The sequence below is a fragment of the Equus asinus genome, chromosome 28 (genome assembly GCF_041296235.1).
Source record: "Equus asinus isolate D_3611 breed Donkey chromosome 28, EquAss-T2T_v2, whole genome shotgun sequence".
Taxonomy (NCBI): Eukaryota; Metazoa; Chordata; class Mammalia; order Perissodactyla; family Equidae; genus Equus; species Equus asinus.
In genome coordinates, this window is record NC_091817.1 from 44,010,116 (window position 1) to 44,036,285 (window position 26,170).

At 56.9% G+C, this 26,170-nt stretch overlaps 1 protein-coding gene across 2 annotated transcripts in view; it reads left to right on the forward strand.

The window, feature by feature from the left end:
* Positions 1-26,170, forward strand: part of CMIP (c-Maf inducing protein) — a 239,991-nt gene that overhangs the window by 19,891 nt on the left and 193,930 nt on the right. The gene's annotated exons all lie outside the window — the stretch shown is intronic.

Sequence of the window (26,170 nt, forward strand, 5' to 3'; positions counted from 1 at the left end):
CACGAAAGCTTTTGCTCTCTGATTAACGCCGCCATGGACCCTGCTTTCCGTTCTTTTGCATACATACGTAGGAGTGGACATTTATTTTTTAAAGACATCCAGCTCCCTCGCCCTCAATTACATAGGGAACTGGGGTTCATTGGAGAATAATTAGACGGTGCAAATAAACAAAAGAAAAAAATAAAATTCACCCAGAACGCTAACACCCTGAGATGATAATTGACGTTTTTGTGGGACGTTTCTTTGTGTCTGCTGTCTCTCCGGTCTGCACAGCGCTGTGCTGTCCATGCACAGCCTTTGGTAGTGTGGGCTGGATCTTTGTTTAGAAATATAAAAGCCCTGGTGTAAGGCACTGGGACCGAGGGAGGAGGCGCCACTCGGTCTTTGCCCATCAGAGCGTTCACCACCTCCAGAAGCGTCCCTCACGCGTGCTGGATGCGTCCCCCTCTCTGTGATGCGGTGGCCTGTTCGGCCTGTTCTCTTTCCTATTACCTGCCCCCTAGCTGGGCCGTCTGAAGTCCTGGGAGGCTGCCCAGCATGGCGCCTGGTGGTGGTTGGTGCTCAATAAGTATTTGTCAAATGAGTGAATAAAGAGATGGCTGAATGAATGAATGAGTGGAGTTAAGAAGTGTGTCTGCCTGCAGCTGGAGGAGGACGAGGCGCAGGGGACCTCCTGGGCTGGACCCTTCTGTCTGCGGCCTGCCGCAGGCATGCTGGGCCCAGGAGCCGGGCACAGAGAGTCGTCCCTCCGAGCCTCGCCCGCCTCTGCGGGAAGGACAGAGGCCGTCCCCCAGCCCTGGAGGCTCTCCCCAGAGGCTGGGTTCATGGCACCCCTGTGCGCCCAGCAGCAGCCCTGTGCGTCCCCTTACTGCACTACGCTGAGGGTCTCCTGTGTGTCAGGCGCTTGGCTGGGGGCTGGGCTGTGGGGGACCAAAACACGATCCCCCAAAGGACCTTGCATTCCAGAGGGGGAGACACCTTTGTGCAAAAGAACACGGCAATTTCAGATGGTGGTAAGTGTGGTGAAGAAAAGTGTGTCTTTTCTTCTTTTCCTCTTCTTTCCATTTCTCTCTTTCTCTTCTTTAAAAAAATTAGTCCAGTTGCCTGTTTCTTGGTTGGTTGGAGGCCAGAGATGGCTGTGCAGTTTTCGGGTTCGAATCCCAGCTCTGCCGCTCTCGGGCCGTGATCTTGGCAACGACCTCAGGCTTCCTGAGCCTCAGTTTGCCTGTCTGTGTCTGTTGGACAGTGGCGTGTCTGCTTCCTGGGGTTCGGACGAGGCCCACCGGTGACACTGCTCCTGGAGCCTTGGCACAGAGCCTGGCCCGTCGTGAGTTCTGAGCTGCCGCTGCTGCTGTTATGAACTGGCAGTCGTTGAATGACGAGGCCGCCAGCTACGTGGTTTTAAAATGACAAAACGGGCCGGTCCGCTCGATTGGTTAGCTGGAGACGGGCTAGGAGGCCGTGGAGCATGGGGCACTAGGCTCAGCACCCCTTCCCTGCGTCAGATTGTCCCCTCCCCGGGAACAGGAACAAAAGGGCCCGGCTCTGAAAGGGGCCGTTGTTCCTTCCCCGAGTCGGGAAAAGGCAAAGGCACATTTCTGCAGCCAGTTCCAGGGGTCCTGGGGCCAGGCCAGCTCCTTCCGTCTTCCTGTGCCTCCCTGGGGTGGAGTCTGCTGGGAGGTGACTGCGATGACCAGAACGTACAGGAAAATAAACACACGGACAAAACCCCTATGCTGCCCTTTGAGGCATGCCCTTCCTCGCTGGGCACAGAGAGGTTTTTCAATTGAGCAAGTTTCCAGTGGGTCAGGCCAAGGGCTCCGTGAGGTCACGCGGTGTCGCCCGGCCTGTGTGGGCCCAGCCCGAGTGTGGGTGCTGGACTCCGACCTGCGTTTGCCACCCATCCCTGCCACTCGCCATGGGGCCCGGACGAGTTCCTCAGTGTCCCTGAGTGCCGGCCTCAGGTCCCACCTGCAGACAAGGCGCGCGGCCACCCCAGGCTCATCAGGGAGGTCGGGGCTGGAGCGATTGCGTGCAGGGCTGGGGCTTATCACAGAACAGCCCTGCTGCCGCCCCCGGCTGATGCTGACTCCTCTGCCACCCCACCCCCATGAGAAGCCTGGCGGACTTGAATGCTATCCCCTCAAAAGGCCATCTCTGTTCCGGTTCAGGGCTGGGAAGAAGGGGATTTTAGTGTTTTGTTTCTCCCGGGCCTCCCTATTTTTGCTCCTGGGGACCCGGGTCCAGGGAACAGACCATGAGACGCCCAGCTGGGGGCACCCCGCAGCCCTCTGGAGTCTGAGATGACAAGGTGCTGGGTGGGGGCTGGGAGGGAGCGGAGGTCGCAGTCCCTCCTCCCCCAGGGCCGGCTGGGCTCCAGTCTCTGAAACCCACTACGTGGGCTCCTCCCCTCACCCACCCACCGCTCACACACAACGGGCGGGGTGTCTGTCCTGGAAGCGCGGAGCGCGGACTCCCGTGGGCCCGGCGTCCAGCCCCAGCCCGCTCCTCCCGTTCCTTCCGAGCTGGAGCCTTGCGCACATGGCGGGCAGGAGCTTGAGGAAACGCGCCCAGTGCCTGCGCCGCTGCCTCCTCCACGCGTGTCGGGGGCTGCTCATTCCGTGTTCCCGCGTCCTGCCTGATATGCACTTATGGAGCACCTGCTGGGTACAGGCGTGGTGCCAAGGGTTGGGAATACAGAGATAGCTCGAGGAGAGAGCCCCATGGACAGTTGAGCTAATGCCCCATGTGACTCTGACGTAAACCAGGGTGACGGGAGCTCGGGGGAGGCAGCAGCGTTCCCCAGGACAAGGCTGCTGGATCAGAGAAGGGGTCAGCTCGGGCCAGGTGGAGAACTCGGGCCTGGTGGAGAGTGCAGGGAACAGTATTCCGGGCTGAGAACGGCATTGGCGGAGCCGGGAGGCGTGGCAGGGCGGCACATTGCCAGAGGGAAATGCTCCTTGGGCCGAGGAGTGTGTTGAATGGGGTGGGTCCGGGTGAGCTGTCCCGCGTGCTGGGCTCGGGACTTTGGACTGGAACATGGAAACCGAGTCCCAGGAATTCCCCCGAACATCTTGTTCCTTTCTGCTCAGCCTTGAAAGGACCTTGTTCTCTGCCCTGACATGGTCATCCTCAGATCTGAGAACCTGAGAAAGGCCACGCTGGTGGAGAGGGTGAGGCTCAGTTCGTTGCCAGCAAGGAAATGGCGTCTCTCCCTCAGCCTTTGGTGTTGGTGGAGAGACTCAAAGGGGCCAGCCCTTAGGTCATTCTAGGCCAGAAACATCTAGACGCAAGATAATAGAGAGAACTGTCTGGTATTTAAAAGGCTGGAATCAGTCTTCCATGGTGGAAGGAACCCCCAGGCTAGTGATCAGAGCAGCAAGTCGAGAGCTGTGTGACCTTGGGCAAGTGGGTTAACCTCTCTGAGCTTTTGTCTCTCATTGGTACAATGGTCTGGATAGTGGTACCATCCCCTGAGCTTCTGAGAGGATTCACTGAGATAATGCATGTCCCGTGTTAGCACTGTGCCTAGAACAGAGCAAGTGCCTGAGAAAAAGAGAGGGCTCTTCTTGTGACTACTATTACTGTTATCGTTACCAAGGTTACAAAGGGGCCCGACTGAGCCCAGGGCGGGGACCGCCAGAGAGGACAGGTGACATGGAGCTTTGGAGTCAGACAGTCCTAAGTTCAGGCTCTGTCAGTCCCTGCCTGTGTGTGACATCGGGCAAGTCATTGAGATGAAACTGAGCATGTTGTTTACATTCTGACCTCTTTAGTTGTCCCATCCGGAAAATGGGATAATAACGTTTGACTCCCGGGCTGCTGTGGGGCTTGAACAGCCACAGGTGAAGGCTCGTGTCTGAATCGAGTTTCCTGAGAGTCCCCGGGGGCGGGAGGGGGCTTTCTGAGGGCCCCTCCTGTGTCCTGAACCCCGGTAGACGGGTGCGGGGCAGAGGACGTGAGGAGCCTGTGCCCTCAGCCTTGTCGGGAGGCTGCAGTCGTCCGCAGGTGAAGGGCGCTGCCTCAGGCCCGGTGGGCGCCCTGGCCTTGCCTGACAGTCACCCAGAGCCGTGTGTTATCTTTTGCAGAAGTCATGAGCAGGAGGAAGGACAAACCACTTCCTCTCCAGCCTTCAGATTTATCAGGCCCAACTTTTGACAGTTTCAGTTTGAAGAGAATTAAAAAAAAAATGAAGATGTTGAGAAGCCTCAGATAAACAAAGCGGCCTCACGCCTCTTCTCTCTGCCACTTCCCCGGTGGGGACACGGCCCCCGCCCCTGGGTGCTGGCAGAGGGGCGGGGTCCCAGAGGCGGCCTGAGTCTGGAGCTTTCTTTGCGCATGTGGGCTGCTGGCCGGGAGGCGGGGGTCCCAGGCCCCCGCCCCGTGTTTCCTGTCCTGTGCGTTGTGGCTCCTGCACCCAGAGGCCAGGTCGCAGAGACAGACGTTCTGACAGTTTGACCTCAGAGCAGCTTTCGTTCCCCCTCTGTGTGTCTGGAGAAAGTTCCAAAGATAAGGCCAGGCCTGAAACGCGGTGGCGGATGGCACCCCGGGATTCTGGTCAGGGTGCCGCCCCTCTGCCCTGCCTGCCTGTTAAGACACCAGACAAAGGCAGACTCTTAGGTTGGATGGGCTGGAACTGTAGGAAACTGCGATTTTGTAAGTAAAAAATGATTAAATATCAGTTTCACATAGTTTTACCTACAAATTTGTAAGGAAACACAATGCCTGACTTTCCGGTGTCATCTCTTTGCTGTAACCCCAAATCTCCAAGATCAGGACAAAAGGAAACCCTTTCTTGACGAGGAGAGGGGAATATGATGCCTGGTATGCATGCACAGATACAGGCGTACACACACTTACCTGCACACAGAGATGCGTGTGCACACATGCACATGGACACACAGCCAGAGGCACACATATACACAGATGCAACACACACCTGTGAGTGTACACACATGCATATGTGCACACGTACGCAGGACGTAACACCACACACACACACCTTGAAAGGCCATCTTCTGCATTTCACTCCTTGCATTCGCATTTCCTGGGTGTGTGTGTGACTTAGGGCTCGTCGTCTCACCTCTGCCTCAGTTTCCTCGTCTCTAGGATGAGCTCAGCAGTAAGATTTATGACCTGGGGGTGGGTCAGGATGCAAGGAAAGGGTGCACGAAGCAGGCCTAGGACAAGGCTCCGGACTGCAAGGAGCTTGATTCGGATGAGCTGGTGGTCTTCTCCATGCTCCTGGTGGTGTCTCGTCCCGCCGGCCCTCCCCAGTGTTCCCGCGCTCGTGGTTTGCACGCGGCGGAGGCCTTGGCCCTCCTGGCCCATGGTTCTCCTGGTTGTGAACAGATATAGCAACTCTGCCACCCATTTGACACCGCTGAACCACAGCACTGGGCCGCGTGCTGTTCCAGGGCCTTCCGAGAGCCTGTGCTCTCAGGACGTTGGAGTTCGCGGGGTTGGGGGTGACAGCAAACCTGCAAGTCAGCAGTCATCACGGCCCCTCCAGAGGTGGCAAGTACTGGGACAGAATGGGATGGGCCAAGTGGCAGAGAGAGTCGGGGCGGGGGCATCCTTTACACAGCACAGTCAAGGAGGGCCTCTCTGAGGAGGCTGCACCCATAGAGAAGCCGGTCCTACCGGGATTTGGGGGAGGAACATTTCAGGAAGTGCAAAGGCCCTGGGGTGGAAGGCTGGAGGGGCAGGCAGGGCTGATCACAACAGCCACAGGGCCTCAGCAAGGAGCTTGGATTTTATTCCAAGGGCCTTGGGAAGCAAGGCATGATGAGATTCTGATGACCTTTTACAAAGGTCAGTGAGAGAGGGGTCAAGGGTGGACAGTGTGTCCCGTTCTCCTCTCGTCCCTTTGGGTCTGCCTCAGGCTCAGTCACGCGGTGGCTGCCCAGCGGGTGTCAGGGGCAGGTCTATCCAACTCCCCTTCCCCAAGGATGCGAGAACAGCCGTTCCCCCCACGTCCAATGGACCAGGCGGACATCCCGTCTTCCCCGGTGCCCTCGGTGTCCCGATCTGTGCAGTGGGTGCGCGTGTGGGAGCCCCGAACCCCCGCCCTCCTGCTGGCCCTGCCTCCCCGTGTCCTTCTCTGAGGTCAGTCCCTCGGGCTCCCCGGAGCTCGCTCGGGCGGCTGACGTTCCTCGCTTGTTTGTCGTGGGGGAGGGGCTGTTTCATTGCATTCCTCGTGAGTGAATGACACAGAAAGGGCAGGGGGATGTCGGCCACGCTGCTCTGTAATTTTCGTGTCTGGGCCGGGTTTCAGCGCTGAGCTGTTTTCCTCTGTGACCGGCAGTGGCCTTTGCCCAAGTCAACAGTGGTGCCTTTTCGAGCCTGCCTTTGTTGGTTTTCTTTTTTCTTCTTCTTTTTTTAAGAGGTCCTTTTTTTTTCCCTTCCTATGAAATAAAACTGGCAACTTGGATGTGGTGGGTATGAATTAGTAGTTCCTGTCCTTTGGTGTGGGAGTTGGGGGGGGGATTGCTGTAAACATTTATTTCCCATTAAGAGATTCACGAGCTTGGCAGCCGGCATCAGACGTGGGGTACGTTCAGGTCCCGATGGGCGATCCACGCTGCCTGTCAGGCCCGGGCCTGCCCCAGGGGGAGGCCGGGGACGTGCCTAGCAGAGGGTGCCAGCGGGTGACCCATGGCCAAGTCCAGTCTGCCGATGTATTTTCCTTGGCTCCCACAGTGTTTTTGAAAAAAAGGCCTCAGTAAGTTACCCACATTTAAAAATCGGGAGAGTTCCCCTAAAAAAAAAATTCAGATTTCCATTTTCTAATAATAACAACAAAAGCAAGCTCTTCTGTGTCACTCACCACGTGCCCGGCACCATTGTGAATGACTTGTGTCTATTCGCTGCTCGGATCCCGGAATAGTCTGTGGTGCAGGTGTCTGTTCTTAGCCCCATTCTGCAGCTGGGGAAACGGAGGCCGGCGGGAAAGCCGTTTGCTCCTGGCTGTGCCCGACTTCCTGCGTGGCAGCCTGGCTGGAGCTGCTGGTGGCTGCCCCCTTTGGCCTGGGCACATGCTCTCCACCTCACCCTGGCCTTGCCTGGCCCACTGTGCGCAGGTTGATCACCTGCCGGGCCCAGGCCAGGGGGCATCCATCGGCCTGTGTGCTGTCTTGAGGTTGGAGAGGTCAAGGTGGATGGCAGGAGTCAGCTGCTGTTTTTTGCACTGAGTCATTATCACCGGTTTCTACCCCCCCACCCCGCCCCAATGCAGCCCATATTCTGCCGGGGCCCCCCCACCCCCGGCCAGGCCGATCCCACAGCACTTCTGCTCTGCGTGAGGCTTCATGCCAGCTCCCAGGTTTCCATCCAGACCTCCAAGGGGAGGTGCTGTGTGCCATCTCAGGGATGGACTGAGTCAGGCTGCAGGAGAAGGAGGACCCCAGCCTCCTGCCCTGTGTCAGCCACACTCTTGCGGAAGGGGAGCAGTGGCAGGCAGAGGATCCACGGCCCACCTGCAGAAGGGGCCGCTGTGCTGGAGGCCCCCTCCTTGTGGGGCTCCCGCCTCGGTGCAGGGTGCAAGTCCAGGGTGGCGTCCGTCCTGGGCCCGCTGCCCTGCGTCCCGCCGTGGGGGGAGCAGGAGGTGTGCACAGCCACGGCTTGTCTCTGTCGAAACTGCGGGTGGGCGGGCCGTGGTTCTGGGGTGGCCGGGCTTGAGGGTGACTCATTTTGGAAGCTCTGAGACGTCATTTCACCTAAGGAACCTTTGGCAACGTGGAGGTGAAGTGGCCTGTCTCATACAGGGCTCCTGGCTTCGTGGAGGGGGCTGCTGTGGTCAGTGTGGCTGGCCTTCCCAGTGGCGGGCGGAGCGTGGGCCGCGATGAGAAGCCGCTGTGTCCAGAGGCCTCGATTCTTCCCTCCCTCTCTCCTTCCCATCTCCCCTCCCCCCTCTCCGAGTGCATTTAAAAAAAACCCCTCTTTATTGAGGTATAATTGACATACAATAAACTGCACATTCTCCCTTCCCTTTTAAAATGCTGGACGACTTCAGCCGGTCAAAGCAGTATATAAAAGAATATGTACATAGAACCGCCCGGTGTAACAAACCTTTCCAGCTGCAATTCCTGATGTTCCCGCGTGTGCCCCTGTCTTGTTTCAGCCCCTGCCTTCCGGCCCCGGATTCTTTCTCATCATCTCTCTTTGCGGGCAGGTGTGAGTTCCTCCTGCTCCCCGCTTCTTCTTCTTCTCCTCCTCTCCCCACCCTTCCCTTCCTGTTGTCCTCACTTCCCAGGGGCAGCCAAGTTCAGCCCCTTGGGACTCCTGAGAACCTTCAGGAGACAGTGAGAATGATGGAAAGAACCCCCATCCGCAGGGCTGGAATCCAGGCTTTTAGCCCCAACGTGCTGGACGTCTTTGGACTTCTTCTGTCATAGGGCTGTTTCCATCTTGTGGGCCTGAGATAACTCGTGCAGAATTGAGCTGAGCACCTGGGGCATACAGTAGGTGCTTATAAATGGTGGCTGGTTGTCTCATCATCCACTGGTAAAACCAGTCCTTCCGCTGATTTTGCAGAAACACGTCCACCTTGGAAATGTTGGCCCTGAATTCTTAAGGGGCAGGTAGATATTAGGGCATGTTATGGGCTGTATGTGGAATTCACCAGGGCCTAGCGACTGGGGCGCCCTCCTTTCCCACTGAAGATGGCAGGGTGCTCTGCCTTGTGTGGAGGCAACCAGGCTCTCTCAGCATCTGCAACCAGACTTGATTTATCCTGCTTTTAGGTTCAAGGTTCATATAATATTAAAACCCCCAGCAGCTTAAACACAACAGAAGTTTGTTTTTTCTCTCATGTAAAAGAAGTCTTGGGTATAGGCTGTTGTATTAGGATAGTACCACTGGTCTGTGTTCTTCGTGGACCCAGGCTGCTTCTATCTTGCTGCTCCACGGTTCTTAGCACCTTGCCTCATTGTCCAAGGAGCTGCTCAAGTTCCTGCCATTGCATCTGTGTTCCAGTTAGTGGGAAGTGGGCTCTTGCCATCCCACCTACATTCTAGTTAGCAGGAAGTGGAAGTAGGAGGGAGAGTGGAGAAGGACTTTGACTGTTTTAAGGAGACTTCTGCTTTCATCTTGTTGGCCAAACCGAGTCACGTGGCAACTCCTAGCTGCAAGAGAGTCTGGGAAATGTAATCAAAGAGACACGTTGTGTGTGGGTCACAGACATAACCCTCATGTCTTAGAACAGGCCGTCCTTTGGAAACCAGCTCACAGGTAGAATGGTGGGAGGAGCTAAGTCTTTTAACAGAGGCCTGAGATAAGGAGTAAGTTGTCTTCAGCAAGGGTGTCAATTAGAACAAAGAGCCATCTTGTTTTTTATGGTCCCGGAGATTGGAACCCTGGTCCCTGGGGAGGGGTCGAGGGTGAACATTTGGGCTTTCTGTATGTGGAGGCTGCTGGAGCAGGGGGTGAGCTCTCTGAGAAGGAAGTGTGCGAGCAGAGGGCGTTGGACGTGTGTCAGTCAGGGAGGCTGCTGCATCCGTCCTAGATCTGGAAGGAAGCTTTGTGGAACCTCATCAAGGAATCACCCTCTAAGGGACCTCATCCAAGGACGGCAAATACGAGGACCCTGAGTTGTCCCCTCGGTCCCCCATCGCAGGCAGACATCACCACCTCTCCTGGTGCCCCGCTGAGCCCAGACGCCACCTGAGGGACCTCCCAGAGCCTCTGATTGGTGGAAGTTGGCCATGAGCTAAGCCCGTTCGCCTTTCCTGCCTGAATCCCGTTCGCTCATTTCCACGGGTGAGGACACTGCAGGCCAGACGGGGCAGTCACAGGCCCAGAGCGGGCCGGGGACCCTGGGCTCTGCGTGCTGGGTCCCTCAGCCACGCTAGCGCCCGTCCTGTGGTCCCCTCACTGAGACCCAGAGCTGCAGCAATGGCCTCTAGAGCCAGCGTGGCTGTGTCTCGTTTGTCGGAGCTCAGGGCAGGGCGAGAGGCAGCCCCTGCCACCCCAGGTCAGGGCTCTGTGGACACCCCAGGGACGTGGGGTCCTTGGGCAAGTGGGAAGTGAAAGTGCGCGCCAGCCCTTTTAGTTCTGCTGTGGCTGCGGCCAGGCTTTCCTGGGGGGAGGGGGTCGCTGTGTTTCCTTTGCTCAGCCTGGCCTGGCCCCGCAGAGAAACAAGGGCTCGCTCTCCATCCTGTTTGCAAAGAGCGCGCTCGGTCCCTCGAAGTCGCTCGCCTGGAGAACCTGGGAGGGTTCACCTCGCGCAGGAGCCGGGCGTGTGCCTGGGACCGTGCGGGTAGGACCGCAGCTCCGGGCATCTCCATGATGGCATCTCTGGACTGTCAGCGTGTGAGTGTTTTATTGCGGTGAAATACACGTAACATAAAATTCTACCATTTTAACCATTTTTAAGTGTGCAGTTCTGAGTACATTCAGTTGTCGTGCAACCATCACCACTGTCCATTTCTAGAACTTTCTCATCTCCCCAGACTGAAGCTCTGCACTCATGAAACATGAGCCCCCCCCCCCCCCCCCCCAGTTCTCTCCCGCACACCTGCCCCGCCAGCCACAGGCTCCTTTCTGTCTCTCTGAAGCTGCCTGTCTGGGGCCCTCGTGTGAGTGGGATCATGCGGTGTTTGTCCCTTTGTGTCTGGATTAGGCGTTTTTTTTTTTTTTTAAATTGAGGTGAGATTGACAGAGCATAAAGTCAGCCATTTTAAGGTGAATGATTCAGGGGCATTTAGTATAGCCACCACCTCTGTCTGTTTCCAGAATATTCCATCACCCCAAAAGGAAACCCTGTACCCATCAATGGTCACTCCCTGGCCCTACCTCCGGCCCTTGGCACCCGGCGCTGGGTTTGAAACCTGTGCGTGGGCACGTAGTAGGCACCCTGCAGATGCCTGTTGAACAGTGAAAGGAGACCCTTGCCGGTGGATGGAATGGTGCCAGCCTGATTTCCTGAGTGCCTGCTGCGTGCTGGGTCTGTGTAAGTGCTTGTGTTTCTCTGCCCTGGTTGCGCTGTGGAAGCACCTGGGTGATCTCCTGACCCCTGAGGCCCAGACCCCAGCCTGAGACACCAAGTGCGCTGGTTAGGGGAGGCCGGCCTCCAGCACTCTTCAGACAGCTCCTGAAGTGGCTCCAACGTGAGCACGACTGATGTGCGTTATTTCATTGTGCCGTAGCACTCCTTTGGGGCAGGTAATGTTAGCTCCATTTTGTAGATAAGGAAACGGGTTCAGAGAGGTTAAGCAACTTACCCAAACTCACACAGCTTCAAATCTCTGTCTGAGTCCAGAGCCCTGACCTGACCCTTTCTGCTGCCCTGCCCTCCCCTAATTAGCTTTGTCTATGTGATTTCAAAAGGGGGACCAACAGCTACTCAAACGTCTGCTACGGGCTAAAGGAATTGAAAACTACCTCACTAGCGGTGAGGTAGGGCGCTAACTGTGTGCCAGGCACTATACACTTCATTTGCCTTTCTCGTTTTACCTCCATGGGAACACCGTGCAGGGGGCACTGCCATAGTGACGTGTTTCCCGGTAAGCTGCCACCAAAGGGGATGTGATTCCCTCAGATGTCACTGGGGAAAGGCAGGTGGGGCCCCGGCAGCTGTCACGCAGGGCCTCCCTTCGGCCATCGTGGTGGGAGCTCTGCCGGAGCAGACACGAGAGGGGAGGTGGGCCAGCATGATGTTGGTCTGAGGGCCGGACATGAGGCTGGACACGGTGTCATCGCGGGAGCCTTGGTGGCCGGTCAGTCCTCCCTGCGCCCAGTTTGAAATATTTGGGGACCCCTGGAACGGAGCCAGGAGAAGACGTGTATCCTTCAGGGCGTTGGCCTGGCTCTCCGTCTCCCTTCAGCAACGGACGTCACATGGTCTGTCCCTTACGTTTGTGTTTGAGACCTTTTGCTGCTGCGGGACTCATTCATTCATTCGTTCATTCATTCATTCAACAACTATTCCCCAAGCCTGAGAGCCTGGCACTGTTTGGGGCTCTGGGGACATGTGGTGACATTCTCCACAGGCCTGAGATCTTGCCCAGCAGACAGGTCGTAGTGGCAAGCCCCACGTGAGAGTGCCAGGCCCCGTCTCTGCGTGGCTTCTCTCAGCTGTAGGAGATGGATGGCCCTGGCTGAGAGGTGAGGGAAAGGCAGCACAGAGAGGTCGGGAAATGTTTCTGAGGTTGCCCAGCTCATGAGAGGACGGGGCGGGCTGGCTGCAGAGAGCGAGCTCCTCACCGCTGCTGCATAATTGTGAAAGAGGAAGTCCGGGAGCACCTGCGTGGGGTCAGGCCGCGCCGTGGCCAGGGCGGCCCCCGCGAGCCGAGGGCGCAGGGGCCCTTGGTTTCCTATGCTGTCACCACAAACTCAGTGGCTTCAAACAAAACACGTTTATCGTCTTATACTTCTGGAGGTCAGAGGTCCAAAAACGGGTCTCATGGGGCGAAAGTAAGGGCTGCATCCCTTCTAGAAGCTCCGGGGCGGAGCTCGTCTCTTGCTGTGCCCCGTTTCTAGAGGCTGCACCAGCTCCTTGGCTCATGGCGCGATGCAACCTCTGTTTGCATCGCAGCATCTCCCTGTCTGACTCTGCCCCTCCTGTCTCCCTCTTCCCAGGGAGGTGACATTGGGCCCGTGCGGAGGAGCCAGGATAGGCTCCCCATCTTGACCTCACCACATCTGCAAAGTCCCGTTTACCACGTAAGGTGACACACGCATAGGTCCCGCGCATTAGGCCAAGGACGTCTTTGGGAGATGTTACTGTGCCTCCACGGCTGGGGAGAGCGGCGCTGCCCGGGGCCTGGCGGGATGGGAGAGCACGGCTGTCGGAGGAGCTGTCGGCTGTCTGAGGGTCCGGCGTGAGGACCAGGAGGCCGGCGGGCACCCGGCGGAGCCTCAGGAGCTGCGGGACAGACTGGCGGTTGGGCGCCTGCTAGGTGGCACCTCTGCTTGGGTCTGAGCCTGCGAGGACACGGTCCCAGGAGGATGGAGCCCGGTGCAGAGCCCGCCGCCCCCAGCTCCACACAGGGGCCTCCCTCCTGCAGCCGTTGGGCAGGAAGACGGAGAGCTGGGACGTCAGCGCCCTCCAGGTGCCAGCTGGCCTCTGAGACAGGAGGGAGGTGGCTCTGTGGGGTCAGGCAGGCCCCATGCGCTGCCTCCTCCCGCTGCTGTGGCAGGTGACACAGCTGAGCTTTGGCGTCACTGGGGCTGGGTCGATCCAGGCTCCACCACAGGCTGAGCTGAACCCGTTCTTGTCAACTGTAAAGTGGGGCTGAGACGGTGCCTGTCCCACAGGGCCACCCGTGAGGAGGCAGCAGGCGAGGTGGATCAGGCCGTGAGCCTGGCCCAGAGTGGCTCACTGGAACATCTGCTGTGCACCAGGCACTGGGGAAGGCACAGCACAGATCAGACAAGGTCCTGGCCCTCTGGAAGCCACCATTCCACTGTGGGAAGAAGAAAATGAACAAGGAAATAGAGAATATTGTCAGCTCCTGATAAATGCTATGGAGGAAAATATAGCAGGATCAGGCGGACAGGAGTGCTGGTATGAGTGGGGAGGTGGGTGGTGTGTGTGTGTAGGGTGGCACTTTCAATAAGGTGGTCAGGGAAGGTCTGGATGAGAAGGTAACATTCGAGCAGAGACCTGCAGGAGGTAAGGAAGCAAGCCATGCAGCTATCTTAGCTTGTGCAAAGGCCCTGGGGCAGGAGTTTGGCTATCCCGAGGAATGCAAAGAGGTGAATGTGGTCAGAGCAGAGCAAGTCAAGAGGGTGGTAGGAGTTGAGGTCCGTGAGTCAGTGTGGGGCCAGCTGGTGCAGGGCTTGTAGGAACTGTGGCTTTGATCCTGAGGGAGAAGGGAGCTATGCTAGAGCAGACATTCAAGAAACTGGCAGCTTCAAAAGCCTGAATGCCTCCCTCTCTTCTGTTCCCCGCTCCCCTCCCCTTTTTTCACCGCCCACTCCGCCCGCTGGGTTTTGTGGGAATGGCTGGCCCATGAGGGCCTGCTGCGTTGAGCCCGGGGTCCAGCCTGACGTGCCTCCAGTCTGGGGACTTTACTCAGGCGTCCGCTCCCCAGCCATCCTCACCACTGGTCAGATAGGGCCTTTGCTATTTATACAACACAGTGGTGTACAAACGCTGAGTCTAGAGTTTCGCAGCCTCTCCTGCAGTGCGTTGTCTCTCCAGGTGAATCATGGCGGTCTTTATCCACACCAAAGGACAGAAATTAAGGCTCAGATAGAACGGTCTGCATTTCGTGTTTTCTGTCCAATTCTGTTTTTCCTTAAACGTTTGACTCCCCACTGGAGTCTTGTGTAGAGTGTCATCCGGTTTAGCTCAATTCTGTATTTGACCATTTTTAAGGTTACCGAATTAATTACTATTTGTCGAACCCCGACCGCGCTCGGGGTTTCCTGCTGGACGAGAGAGCTGGTGGTGGTGGCCAAAGCAGGGACCGTTCCTGCCCTCTTCGCTGTAGCTTTGCGGAAAGCGAGAAACCAAGTTGAAGTAGGTTTCAGACTGGTTCTGACGTCACGCTTTTCCACGAATCGTCGCAGGTCAGCTCGGAGCCCTGGGGAAGGCCGTGCTTCCCTCGTGGACGCTGCCCGTCCCCGTCCTCCTGGCAGAGTCAGTTATGGTGAGGACATCCTGGCAGCTGTGGCCTTCCACTTGCCAGCCTGAGGAGGCATTCTGGGAGGTTCCAGAAGCAGAGACGGCCTGGAGGCCTCAGCCTGGGCCCGGGTTTCGGGGTGCCATTACCACAGCCACCTGTCTGCCTGAGGGGCCTGAAGCGGGGTGCAAGCCCATTGGGAGTCTAGTGGAGAAAGATTACCCGGTTATAAGAATCCTCGTGGTAGAAACCATCTCCCCTTCCCTTGGTCCAGGCGGAGGGGGCCTTGGAGGCAGGAGTGGGACTGTGGGGCATGCACAGCCCTGCTGGTGAAGGACCACCGGTCGGACGGCCGCAGACCATCCAGTGATGGAAATAGGAGGCAGATCCGGTACTCGGAGCCCTGGACAGGGCCCGAAGATCCCCGGCGGCGTCTGGAGCGAGCGTGGAACGCAGTCTCCCTTCTCCTGCTCCTCAGCGGTCGGGCTGCCCTGGGTTCTCTCTTGGCTTCCTTGCTCCTCTGTCCCCTCCTGGGAAGGCGCTCTGCTCAGAGGCCCCCTCGGCCCTCCCCTCCTGCCTCCAGGCAGCCCCCAGGCTTGCTCGGTGGGTTTAGAGCAGCAGGTCCCTGGGCTGCACATTAGAATCACTTGGGAACTCAAAAAATACTGATGCCTGGGCTGCACCCCCTGAGACGGGGTTCACTCAGGGCGCGGTAGGGCCCAGGCCTCCTTTTTTACTATGACATCAGCTGTTGTAACGTGCAGAGTACTCCATTGCATGTATATTCCAGAATCGTTTCCCGTGACAGACATTTGAGTCGTTTCTAAATTTTCCTACCGTGGTACCTTCTGCATCCATCTTTTTGTGAGATCTTGTCTGTCAAGAAATGTCGTAAGTGACTTTGAAATGGGTGGGAAAAGATGCCTGGGTGTCTTGTCTAGCTCACTCATCTGAGCTATTTCTGTCTTTCATCGTCTCTGAGCTGTTTTACAACTCTGATTGCAGAAAGCTGATAGTAATGGAAATGATTCTTGTCCGGAGAAATGCCAACCAGTTGTGCCTGCTGAAGGCAGTTGATCACTGCTGGACACCACCGTTTGTAAACACTCCCCAGGGGATTTTTTTTTTTTTTTTTTTGGTGAGGAAGATTGGCCCTGAGCTAACATCTGTTGCCAACGTTCCTCTGTTTTTATTCTCCTCCCCAAAGCCCCAGTACATAGTAGTGTATCCTAGTTGTAGGTCCTTCTAGTTCTCCTATGCGGGGTCCCACCACAGCATGGCTTGATGAGTGGCGCTAGGTCTGCTCCCAGGATCTGAACCGGCGAACCCCGGGCTGCTGAAGTAGAGCGCACAAACTTCACCACTCAGCCACGAGGCGGCCCCTCCCCAGGTGGAGATCTGAACCTGGAAGATTCGAGGTGATTTCTGTCGTCCCCCTGGGCTCAGTGGGAACCAGCGGCACATTCCTTTAGCTGTGTGTTTAGACAGCCAGTGGAAATAGTAACAAGAGCTGACATTTGCTGAGCCCTTATCACATGCCAGACCCTTTGTTGAGAGCTGTTGGTGGTGTTTAGTCGTGTGGGTGCCGTTTTGCACGGATCAGAAACAACCTGATGAAATAGGTACTCTTATCACCCCAGCACAGATGGGAAGGTTGAGGCGAGAGAAGTTGCCCTAGGTAATGTGGCTGATGAATAGCAGAGCTGAGGCCTGACCCGCAGGGCCGCTTGCGCCCCGGCAGAGGCGTCAGCCTGGGGTCTTGTGTGGCCCCGCCGCCTCCGTCACTGAGTCACGTGGCTGCTCTGAGCCCGTGTCGTGGAACTGATGGCCTGGGGGCCGAGGGGCTCAGCGAGGCCACGCTCCAGGCCACCACCCTGCGCTCCTGGTACGTGAGTCGTCACCTGCCTGGTCAGCGAGCACGATGTCTGACTCCGTGTGGCTGTGCTCCAGGGAGGAGAAGGAGGCGGTTCTGTCACAGTGGCGCTTTCTCGGGGATGTCCAAGTCCTGAGACCTGAGCTGCGAGGCCTGCGCTTGATGAACTTAACACTCAAGGGCCAGGTGTGACACACTCTGCCAAGGCCTCCGTCTGTTCTGCCAGCTGGGCCTCTGAACAGCCCTGGGAGGTGCATGTCGTCATCCACATTTGACAGTTGAGGAAACCAAGGGGCGTCCATTCATCCTTGGGTTCCTTCACCTCCTGTGGGCCGGACATGTGCTCAGCCCCAAGGCAGCAGCAAATTAGGAAATTGCACTCTGGGTCCTTCCTGGAGTTCAGTCTCCTCCAGGAGAGGTGAAAGGATTTGCCCAGCAGACCAGAGAGGTCAGGAGAGGTGCCCAAGGCCACACAGCCAGGAAGTGCCAGGGCTGTGTCTGCTGCCCTCCTATGCCATTTTGCACTTGAGCTCCCGAGGTGACACTGAAGCAGATGTAGGAGCCCCCCGTCCCCTGTCAGACAGTTTCCGGGTGTCCTTAGCTCACGGGGGCCCCTGACCCAGTCCGCAGAGAGACCCGGGCTCCCCAGGAACTAATTTCTTAAGAGAACTTTATGGCTCTTAACTCCCTAAGCGGATCCAGATGTGCCTTGTGGCCGGCGCTGCTGCAGAGGCCCTGGCCAAAGCCAGCTTGGTTTGGAAGCCCAGCCCCGGCAGCCGCCAAGTCTGGAAATGAAGTAAATCAGCGAGTTGTTCTTGGCCATTTTCCCCTCATCTCAACCCAACTCAAATCAAACTCGGGCTCTGACCTCAGGCATTGCACATTCCAGTATTCCCTGGCCTCCCGGGGCTGCAGGGCACCAGGCAGGAGAGGACCACGTCGGGGGCGTTGATCGGGCCAAGGGAGGTGTTCTGGGGGGAGCGGGGGCCGCGGGGGTCAGGCAGCCGGAGCAGCTGCCTTCCTCCGGCCACCAGTCCTTGGAGGATCAGGCGATGCCTGCTGGGCCGGGGCTGGTTTCCAGCCTGCAGGGGTCCAGGGCACGTGTCTCGGCCCCGCTGGGAACTGAGGGGAGGGGCTGGCTGAGCAGCCAGGGGGAGCTGATTTGGGGCACCCCTCTGTCCCCCAGCATCTCTGCTCTGCCAGGAGCCCTAAACCCGGCTTCCTGAGCACTGGGGCCTTCTGCCGAGGAGGGCTGCTCCCACTGGGCGGCTGCCGAGGGCTGCACCTGGATTCCTGAGGTCCGGGGAACCCGGTGCAAACCTGGGTGGTCAGGGTGAGCGTGGGACCAACTCCGCCACCCCTGGGCCCAGACCACACCACACGGCCCTCGAGGGTGAATCACTTTGAAGTGCTGGGGTTCCGGGGCCTGTGGCAGGCCGAGGGAGCCGACTTGGCGGGAATGGGCAGGCCGGGCAGGCTTGTCCCACTTGGCTTCCTGGCAGCTCCTCCCCTCTGAAGGCAAGGGAAGCCATAGCCAGAGGGCAAGGGTCTGGCCTTGGGGGTCAGAGGGAGGCCGAGTTCGAATGTCACTTCCTAGCTGTGTGACCTTGGGCAAGTCACTTAACCTCTCTGAGCCTCAGCTTGCTTTATCTGCAAACTGGGAGCATCCTTGTACCATCTTCAAAGAGTCTGTGTGAGGATCAAAGGAGAAAATCCCTGTGAAATGATTAGCCTGGTGGCTGGCTGCAAAGTTGTGGTACCAAACAGTAGCTTTGGGAGGGCGTCATCTGAGAGCCACCCCCACTGACAGTCCAAACCCAACAGTTATTAGACAATCACCGATATCCCTGTTTCACTGAATTCCTGTGCCCAGCCCCTCCTCTGTACGGGTTCTAGAGGGGCCATTGGATGCCCTGGTTATTATTACTGTTGTTGGCCGTGTGACCTTTGCATACTGAAGCTGAGAGTATTATTGTTATTATTATTATTATTGGCTACGTGACCAAAGCTGAGAGACAGTAACCCCAGTGGTTAAGAGTTCAGGTTCTGGAGCCAGTCTGTGTGGGTTTTAAATTCCTCTTCTTTCAGCTTACTAGCTGTGTAACTTTGGGCCCCTTGCCGAGAGTCTCTGTGCCTCAGTTTCTCGGCCTGTAAGGTGGAGATAATACTGTCTGCCTCGTAGGGTTGTTGTGAGGGTGGGATGCGGTAATACGTGGAAAGTGCTGGACCAGGGCCTGGTGCGCAGAGGGCGTGCTGAGTTAGCGATGAGTTCCGTGGTCGCCCCTGTGTGCTTCCACACGTCTGGGCTCCGTGTCGGGTTCTCCAGGAGAGCCGAGGGGATGCGCCCGCCTCCTGGGACTGCTGTGAGGGGACATGGCAGTGCCTTCCTGTGCCCTCTTGTCCCCCTCGGTGGGCTCCTTCCCCTCGGTGGCCCCCCTGGTGGTCTTCCACTTCCCTTGCTTCGCCCCAGCGCTTCGGGGCGGCCCTGGAGCCTCCAGACCCCACTGCGGGCACTGCCCCCTAGCCCTTGACTCCCTCTGTTGTCTTGCGACCCTGCATGACTTGATGGGACGAGGAATAATAGCCAGCGTGGCGCTGAAGCTGTGACTTAAAGTCAGGGGCGTGCCCCTGTTGATTGGCACTAGACTGTGACTCCGGACTCTGGGCCGGCTCTGGGGGAGAGGGAGACGTCCTCCCGGTCACGCCTGCCTGCTCCGTTCGCACTTCGTTCTTTCACTCCCTCAGGGTTCCATTCGTCTGTTCCCTTTCTTTTTTCTTTCATTCATTCTCTTCATTCACTCTTCTGTCATTCATTAGTTTTTCGGTTTATGGAGCCTCTCCTGTGCCTTGGCCTCCCTCTCAGGCATGGGAGGTGCAGCCACGGGCAAGGCCCGAACAGATGCTGATGAGGCTCTCGGAGGCTGACTGGAGGGATCAGGGAAGGCCTCCTGGAGGAGGTGACTTCTGAGCGGATACCTGGGGGAGGAGCTGGAGTTCGCTGAGTGAAGAGGAGAGGTGGTGCTTGTTCCCTCATATGGGGTCTTACCTGCAGAGGCTTGGGGTCCCCAAGGCAGAGAATGGGCTTCCAGACCGTGGTGGGGTGATGCTTCCTCTGCCCTGTAGCGAGCTGCTTCGTCTGGCAGCAGGGGCTCAGGGGGTGACCAGCCATAGAGGTCTCTCTTGGCTTGCCCACCGGGGCTATTGGAGCCCCCGTCCTCTGTAAAGTGGCACCACCCAGCTTAGCTCAGGGTGGCTGTGTCCCAGTGCCCAGCCCAGGGGAGGTCTCTGCAAACCCCAGCTCCTTCCTGCAGGTGCCTGCGGTCCCAGTCCGACCGAGGGGCCCCGGCAGAGGCATCATGGGGACGGAGAGACCAGGAACCGTGCCCGGCCGTCCAGAGCTGGGGATGTGGCAGTGGCCTCCTCTGGAGGCTCCCAGGTCCGGCAGATCGACTGGAGTCGGCGGTTCCTGCCGTGGCGAGGCAGTTCATCATGTTTCTGGCCAGCGGGATTCTCGGCACCTCCTCAGTGCCAGCATCTGGTCTGGTGCCCTCTGGTCCCTGGGGAATGGGCAGGGAAGCAGGTAGGGCATGGGGCCTGTGGACACGAGGTGGCCTGGCCAGAGGCCTTGTGGTGTCCCGGGGACTCTGATGGCCCTTGGGGCTATGAAAGGCCGCTGGCCCTTGGTAAAGTATGGCCGAAGATTCGTGTGGCAAAGTTGTCACCACCACTTACTGATCAACGGTTGATGAGCTCCTACTGCATGTTAGGAGTCCAGCACGTGGTGGGTAAAGTGCCTGTTCTTCTGGTGGAAGCCTGACACCAACCCAGTGACTGTGTGTCATGTCGGATGTGGACAAGGGCATGAGGAAGACCACAGCAGGGACCCGGCGGGGGAGGGCCGTGATGTGAACAGGCTGGGCTCCTCCAGGGGAGCACTCGAGCTGAGACTTGCAGGAAGAGATGGGGGAGCCACATGGGTATCCGGGATAGAAGGTTCCAGACAGAGGGAGCCATGCAAAGGCCCCGAGGCAGAACATGGTGGGCACCAAGGGGCAGTTGCTCTGGCCAGGCATTGAACTGGGTGCGTGACACACGCTGTCTTCTTTTATCTAGTATCCCTAAGAGTTACAATCCTGTTATGATTCCCATTTTACTGATGGGCCATGTTGAGGCTCAGCGCACAGCCAGGAGGCGGAGGAGTCGGAACTTGAACTTGCAGCTGGCGGCACAGTCTCAGCTCGTGTGTCATGTTGTCATCCTCATGTGGCTGCAGGGCTTCACCGAGAGACCAGTGGTAGAGGTTTGGGTGTGTGAGTCTCCTGTCCCTGAACCATGTGTGGAGCATGGCATTGGGTCAGCCGCAGGTCGGCGGCATTACCTGTGTGGGGCTCTGGCTGGCAGCCCTGGGGGCTAGTAGGCGAGGTGGTCCAGAGCGGCATTGTGTGTCACAGGGGCGGAGGGCTGCAGCCAGGACGTGCAGGTCTGGTGTCGGCCTCACAGGAGCCCGGTGAGGGCGGCCCCCGAGGGCCTGGCGTGGGCCTGGTGCTTCCCTCCCGGGGGGCCTGGTTTGAGTCCCGTCTCTGCCCCATGGCTGTGTGATGCTGGGGGAATCACCCCGTTTCTGATGCCTCATTTTCATCTTGATAAAAACGGGGTCAGTAGAACTCGCTGCTGTCCCTGGCCCAGTGCTTCTGTGGGGTCAAGCGAGCTCACTATGGCAGGCCGCTGTCAGCTCCGAGGCCTCTACGCGGAGGTCTGATTTCCCTTTAATTGCAAAAACCAGTATCAAGGCAGCCTTAAGGAGAATTTGAAGAGAAAAGGAAAGGAAAGAAAAACGCTTACAATTCCCCTACCTTTACATAACCGTGGACGTCCCATCCCACCCAAACCTGTGCCAGCTGCATTGATACGGACGTGTTTTCAGATAAATTCCGTGCTTTCTGCACTCCTGCTGCTCACCCGCAGACTCCGGAACGACACAGATGCAGGTTCTCCAGCCCCCTTCGCTGCCTGGAGCCGGGAGCTGGCCGGTTTGGCTGTCAAGAGTTCCTGGTGTTCATATGACTTCACTCATGTGCGGAATATAAACGGACACATGGGCAGAGAAAATAGTTGAGTGGTTACCCGGGGAAGTGGGTGGGGGGTGGGCACAGGGCTGAAGGGGAGCACCGGTGTGGCGACAGACAAGAAATAACTGAAATCTCACATTGATGTAACCTATTATGAATCTCAGTTAAAAAAAACTACAACGAGACATCACCACACACCTGTAAGAATGGCTAAAATACAGAATAGTGATAACATCCAAATCCTTTCAAGGGTCTGGAGAAATGGGATTGCTCATATGTGGCTGGCGGGAACGTGAGATGGTGCAGCCTCTCTGGAAAAGAGTTTGGCAGTTTCATACAAAAGTAAGCGTGCAGTTGCCACACAACCCAGCAATTGTACTTCTGGGCATTTATCAAAGAGAAATCAAAATTTATATTTACACAAAAACCTGTGCACGAATGTTTTAGCAGCTTTCATCATAGCCAGAAAATGAAAGAAAGAAAGAAAGAAAAATACACACAGATGTCTTTCATACAGTGAGCGGATAAACCAGCGGTGGTCCGTCCACACCGTGGACTACTATTGAGCAAGAAAGAGGAACAAACCCTCGCCACACACAACCTGGACGACCCTCCCGAGAATCAGCTCTCTGAAAACAGGCAATCACCAAAAGTTACACATTGTGTGATTCCGTTTATATAACATTCTTGAAGTGACAAAAATATAGAAATGAAGAGCATCTTGGTGGTTGCCAGGGTTAGAGAGCGGGTGGGGGCAGGAGGGAAGTGGGCGTGGCTGTAGAAGGACAATAGCGATGCAGAATGTTTTGAATCTTGACTGTAGCAATGTCAGTATCCGGGTTGTGAGATTGTACTGTAGTGTTGCAGGGTGTTGCCATGTGGAGAAAATGGGTACAGGGTATATGGACTCTCTCTGTGTTATGTCTTATAACTGCATGTGGGTCTATATCTTAAAATAAAAATTTTAACTTAAAAATTAAAAAAAAAAAAGAGTTCCTGGTGTTGATTTTCTAATTATTCCTCCTGAGTTTCACCCATATGTGCCTGTATTTTTACGTCATTACAGAGTGAACAGGCCGGACTCTTTTCATTTGTTCCTCTTCTGTCATCAGCATAGATTATGTTTTGCACAGTCTTCACGGCCATTATTTTTAGTGGCTCTGTGATGATCGTCGCAGTGTATTTGATGAAACCGTCTCCCTTTGGGTAGATGCTAAGGCCCTTTCCAGCCTTTCTTCTCCGACAGAGTTCGCCACAGCGAATATCTAGGCTCATAGCTTTTTGCCCTGTGCCTCACGAGGATGGATAATTGTTTGGGAAAGTCCCCAGGAGGGGGAGTTGGTCAGAGGGGCCTGAACATTTTGATGGCTTTGACATAGATGAGGCTCCGTTCTTTCCAAAAGAGCGGAACCCGTCTGTAATGCCATCGGCAGCGCGCAAATGTCCTGTTCACATGCCTGGTCGGCTCTGGGTATCGTCGTTTTTCTTTTTTTCTTAACTTCATGGGTTGAGAATGGTGCCGCGTTGAGTGTTGTCGGTCAGCAGTTGGCTTTGAGACACGTGCCCCAGTATCTTCGGCTCTGCCCTGGCCTCCTCCTTCTGTCCGTCTTCACTCAGCCATTAGCACCGCTGTTAGCAACAAAGAGCATACGGTGTCCCCTCCAGCTGTATACAGTGTCCCCTCCAGCTGTAGAGATAGAGGGGCGAGGAGCAGAGAGGGGCTCCCACAGGCATCTCGGCCAGCGGGGGAGGGTGGGGAGGGGCGCAGGGCACTGAGAAAGCCAGAGGGAGAGACGGGCAGAGGCTGGCGAGAGAGGCCTGGAAACGGCAGTGAGGACAAGGAGAAGCAGGATGTGGATGAGCGAGGATGGGGAGGTGTCGGGGGGATGGGAGGAGAGATGGGGCTCCAGGGGGGAATGGGGGCCTGAGTGTGTACGTGAGAGAGAGACAGAGACAGAGAGAGACAAACAGAGAGAGATAGAGACAGACAGAGACAGAGACAGAGAGAGATAGAGACAGAGACAGAGAGATAGGCAGAGAGATAGAGACAGACAGAGAGACAGAGAGAGAGAGAGGAACAGAGAGACAAGACAGACAGAGAGAGAGACAGAGACAGGAACAGAGAGAGAGAGGAAAACAGATAGAAGGACAGAGAGAAACAAACAGACAGAAATGGAGGAGGGAGAAAAGGAAGAAGGGAGAAAAAGGAAAGAGCGGGAGACAATGAGAAGGGGAAGAAATGGGAGAAGGGGCGGTGGTGGCGTGATAAGAAATCCCTGGATTGGGTGGAGTCAGTACTTTCTGTGGCGGTGCCCTGGGCCTGGGGCACCAGGGTCAGCAGGGAGGGAGGAAGTGGGCACCCCAGCACTGTGCTTCTGAAACAGAAATGGGACAGAAGCGCCATGGGTTGTAGCTGGGAACCGGGGTTTCCGCCCCAGCGCTGCCCCTTCCTAGCCATATGACCCTGCTTCCGCCTCTGGTGATGGCCCTGTCCCCACAGAGTGACAGCATCGGTAAGCACGGCCCTGGCCCGCTTCAGAGTGACAAAGCCACCCTGCCAGGTCCTCCCCAGGAGCTCCAAGCAGCATTAGAAGCCAGCTGATGGGGCCATGGGTGTGAGCATGGCTGTCTATGGGGCAGTGATTGGGTTACGGACGCCGCGGCCAGGGTCCACAGTGGCTGGGGGGTCATTGCCTCTCCTTTCCCTGCCGTCCAGTCCCTCAGACGCAGATGTTAGTAGTGTGGCCCACTTCCTCGGGCCGTTGGGAGGACTGAGTGAGGTGTGCTCTTCTGCTCTGCAGCTCTTGGAGGGGCCTGGCACGGGCTGTAGATTCCCGTGTGACCCGAGGGGCTGCCCGCTTCGCAGGGACAATGACAGGGGCAGCAGCACAGCAGCCGGCGTGATGCGTGCCCTGACCCAGGGCCTCACCTCGCTCCACCCCCGAGCCATGCAGCTCATGAGGTCCCGTTGTTCCCACGTCACATCTGGGGAAACTGAGGTTCAAGGTTAGTATAATAATAAAAAGAGTTATGATGGCAGTGACAAACTGTTTTTGAGGGCCTGATGCACCCAAGGCACTCTGCCACGTGCGGTCCTCCGACAGGAGAACTGACAGAGAGAAAGTGGAGCTCCGAGAGGAGGAGCGAGTGCTGGGGGCTGCACGGCCACGAGGGGACAGAGCCAGGCTGAGCGTGGATCCACGCGACGCCAGAGCCCGGGCCAGGCCTGCCGTTCATTTGTGTCGTTTTTCAGGCCCAGCCTATAAACTGGAGCTTTTCAGGAAGTCTTCGGAAAGATGATTTAGTTATTAGCTGTTTTTTACCTTTTAATTAAATATATATATATGTGTGGAAATGTGATTCTGCACGTGATCTGAAAGGTCAAAGCCAGAGGTCTTGGCTCAACGGTAAGAACTGCGTCCACGTAGGTGAGGAATGTTCCAGAAGCTTGCCTGCAGGCGCCATCCTCGCCTGCTGACCAGTCACAGGGGAACAGGGCAGGGTTAGGTCAGCGTCGGGCTGCTGCAGCCGCCTCCTCCTGGATCTCCAGCCCATGGCTGCCCAGGGCATTGCTGTGCCACCTCCGACCTCGGCCTGGCAGCTCGCAGGTGCACCTGCCTGCCAGCCGCAGCCTCGTTCCTGACTCTGTCCCCAGCCCTGGTCCGGGGCATCCAGGGCAGGTCCCAGTCAGCTGAGGGTGTTTCCAGACGTGTGCTGAGAACAGAGCAGATGCAGGGATGGAAGGTTCCCCAGGATCGGCTTTTATTGATGCAAAGGGTGGGAAAGGAGCCACGTGGCCGCGCCCGGAGAGGGGCGCCTCCTTCTCGCAGCCTGGAACTGGGCTGGGCCTTCCTAGGAACTTTCCGAGGGAAGGCCACACAGCCCTCCCTTCACCTTGGGGAGGAAGTGGAGCCGGACACGCTTCCCACGGGAAACCAACTTCAAAGGAGAGGGTTCAAGAGGAGCGCTGGCCAGTTCCCACCGGGACCGGTGTCCAGGGCGGCTCCTCGTGCCAAGCACCGTGTGTGTTCCTCTGCGTGGTTCCAGGGTCATGGGGGTCACCGTGTGACCCGAGGGGCTGCCCTCCCGACCTTGCCTGTGATGTCCAGGGCCACACAGACAGAAGTAGTATTGCCGGAATTCAAGCTCGTCAGGCCCACTCCACATCCCGCCCTCCTTTGACTCCCTGATGCTGCCCAAGTGCCTCTGGGTACCTGGTCTCTTGTCTCCAAACAACACAAAGTTGATTTTGATCATGAATATTCTTATAAGTGATAATAACTGCCATTATGGAAACCCTGCAGTGCCAGGCACTTTCCTGGTTTTGCCTGCTGAAGAAGCCGTGACATGGGCACCATCATCCCCACTTTACAGATGAGGAAACTGAGGCACAGAGTAGTTACATAACGAACCGTAGATCATAGAGCTGGTGTCAGAGACGGTGCTCCCACCTGGTTCTGGTGACTAAAGCCTTACACCTGGACACTCTAAGGCTTTGGGCAAGTTAGGTGACCTCTCTGAACCTCAGGGTCCTCTTCTGTACATGGACCTAGTCAGGCTCCCTATGGCAAAAGTTTGAATTGTGTGAATTAATAACTGTGAGGTGCCTGGCACAGTGTCAGCTGTCATTATCATCATCATCATCATTATTGCCACAG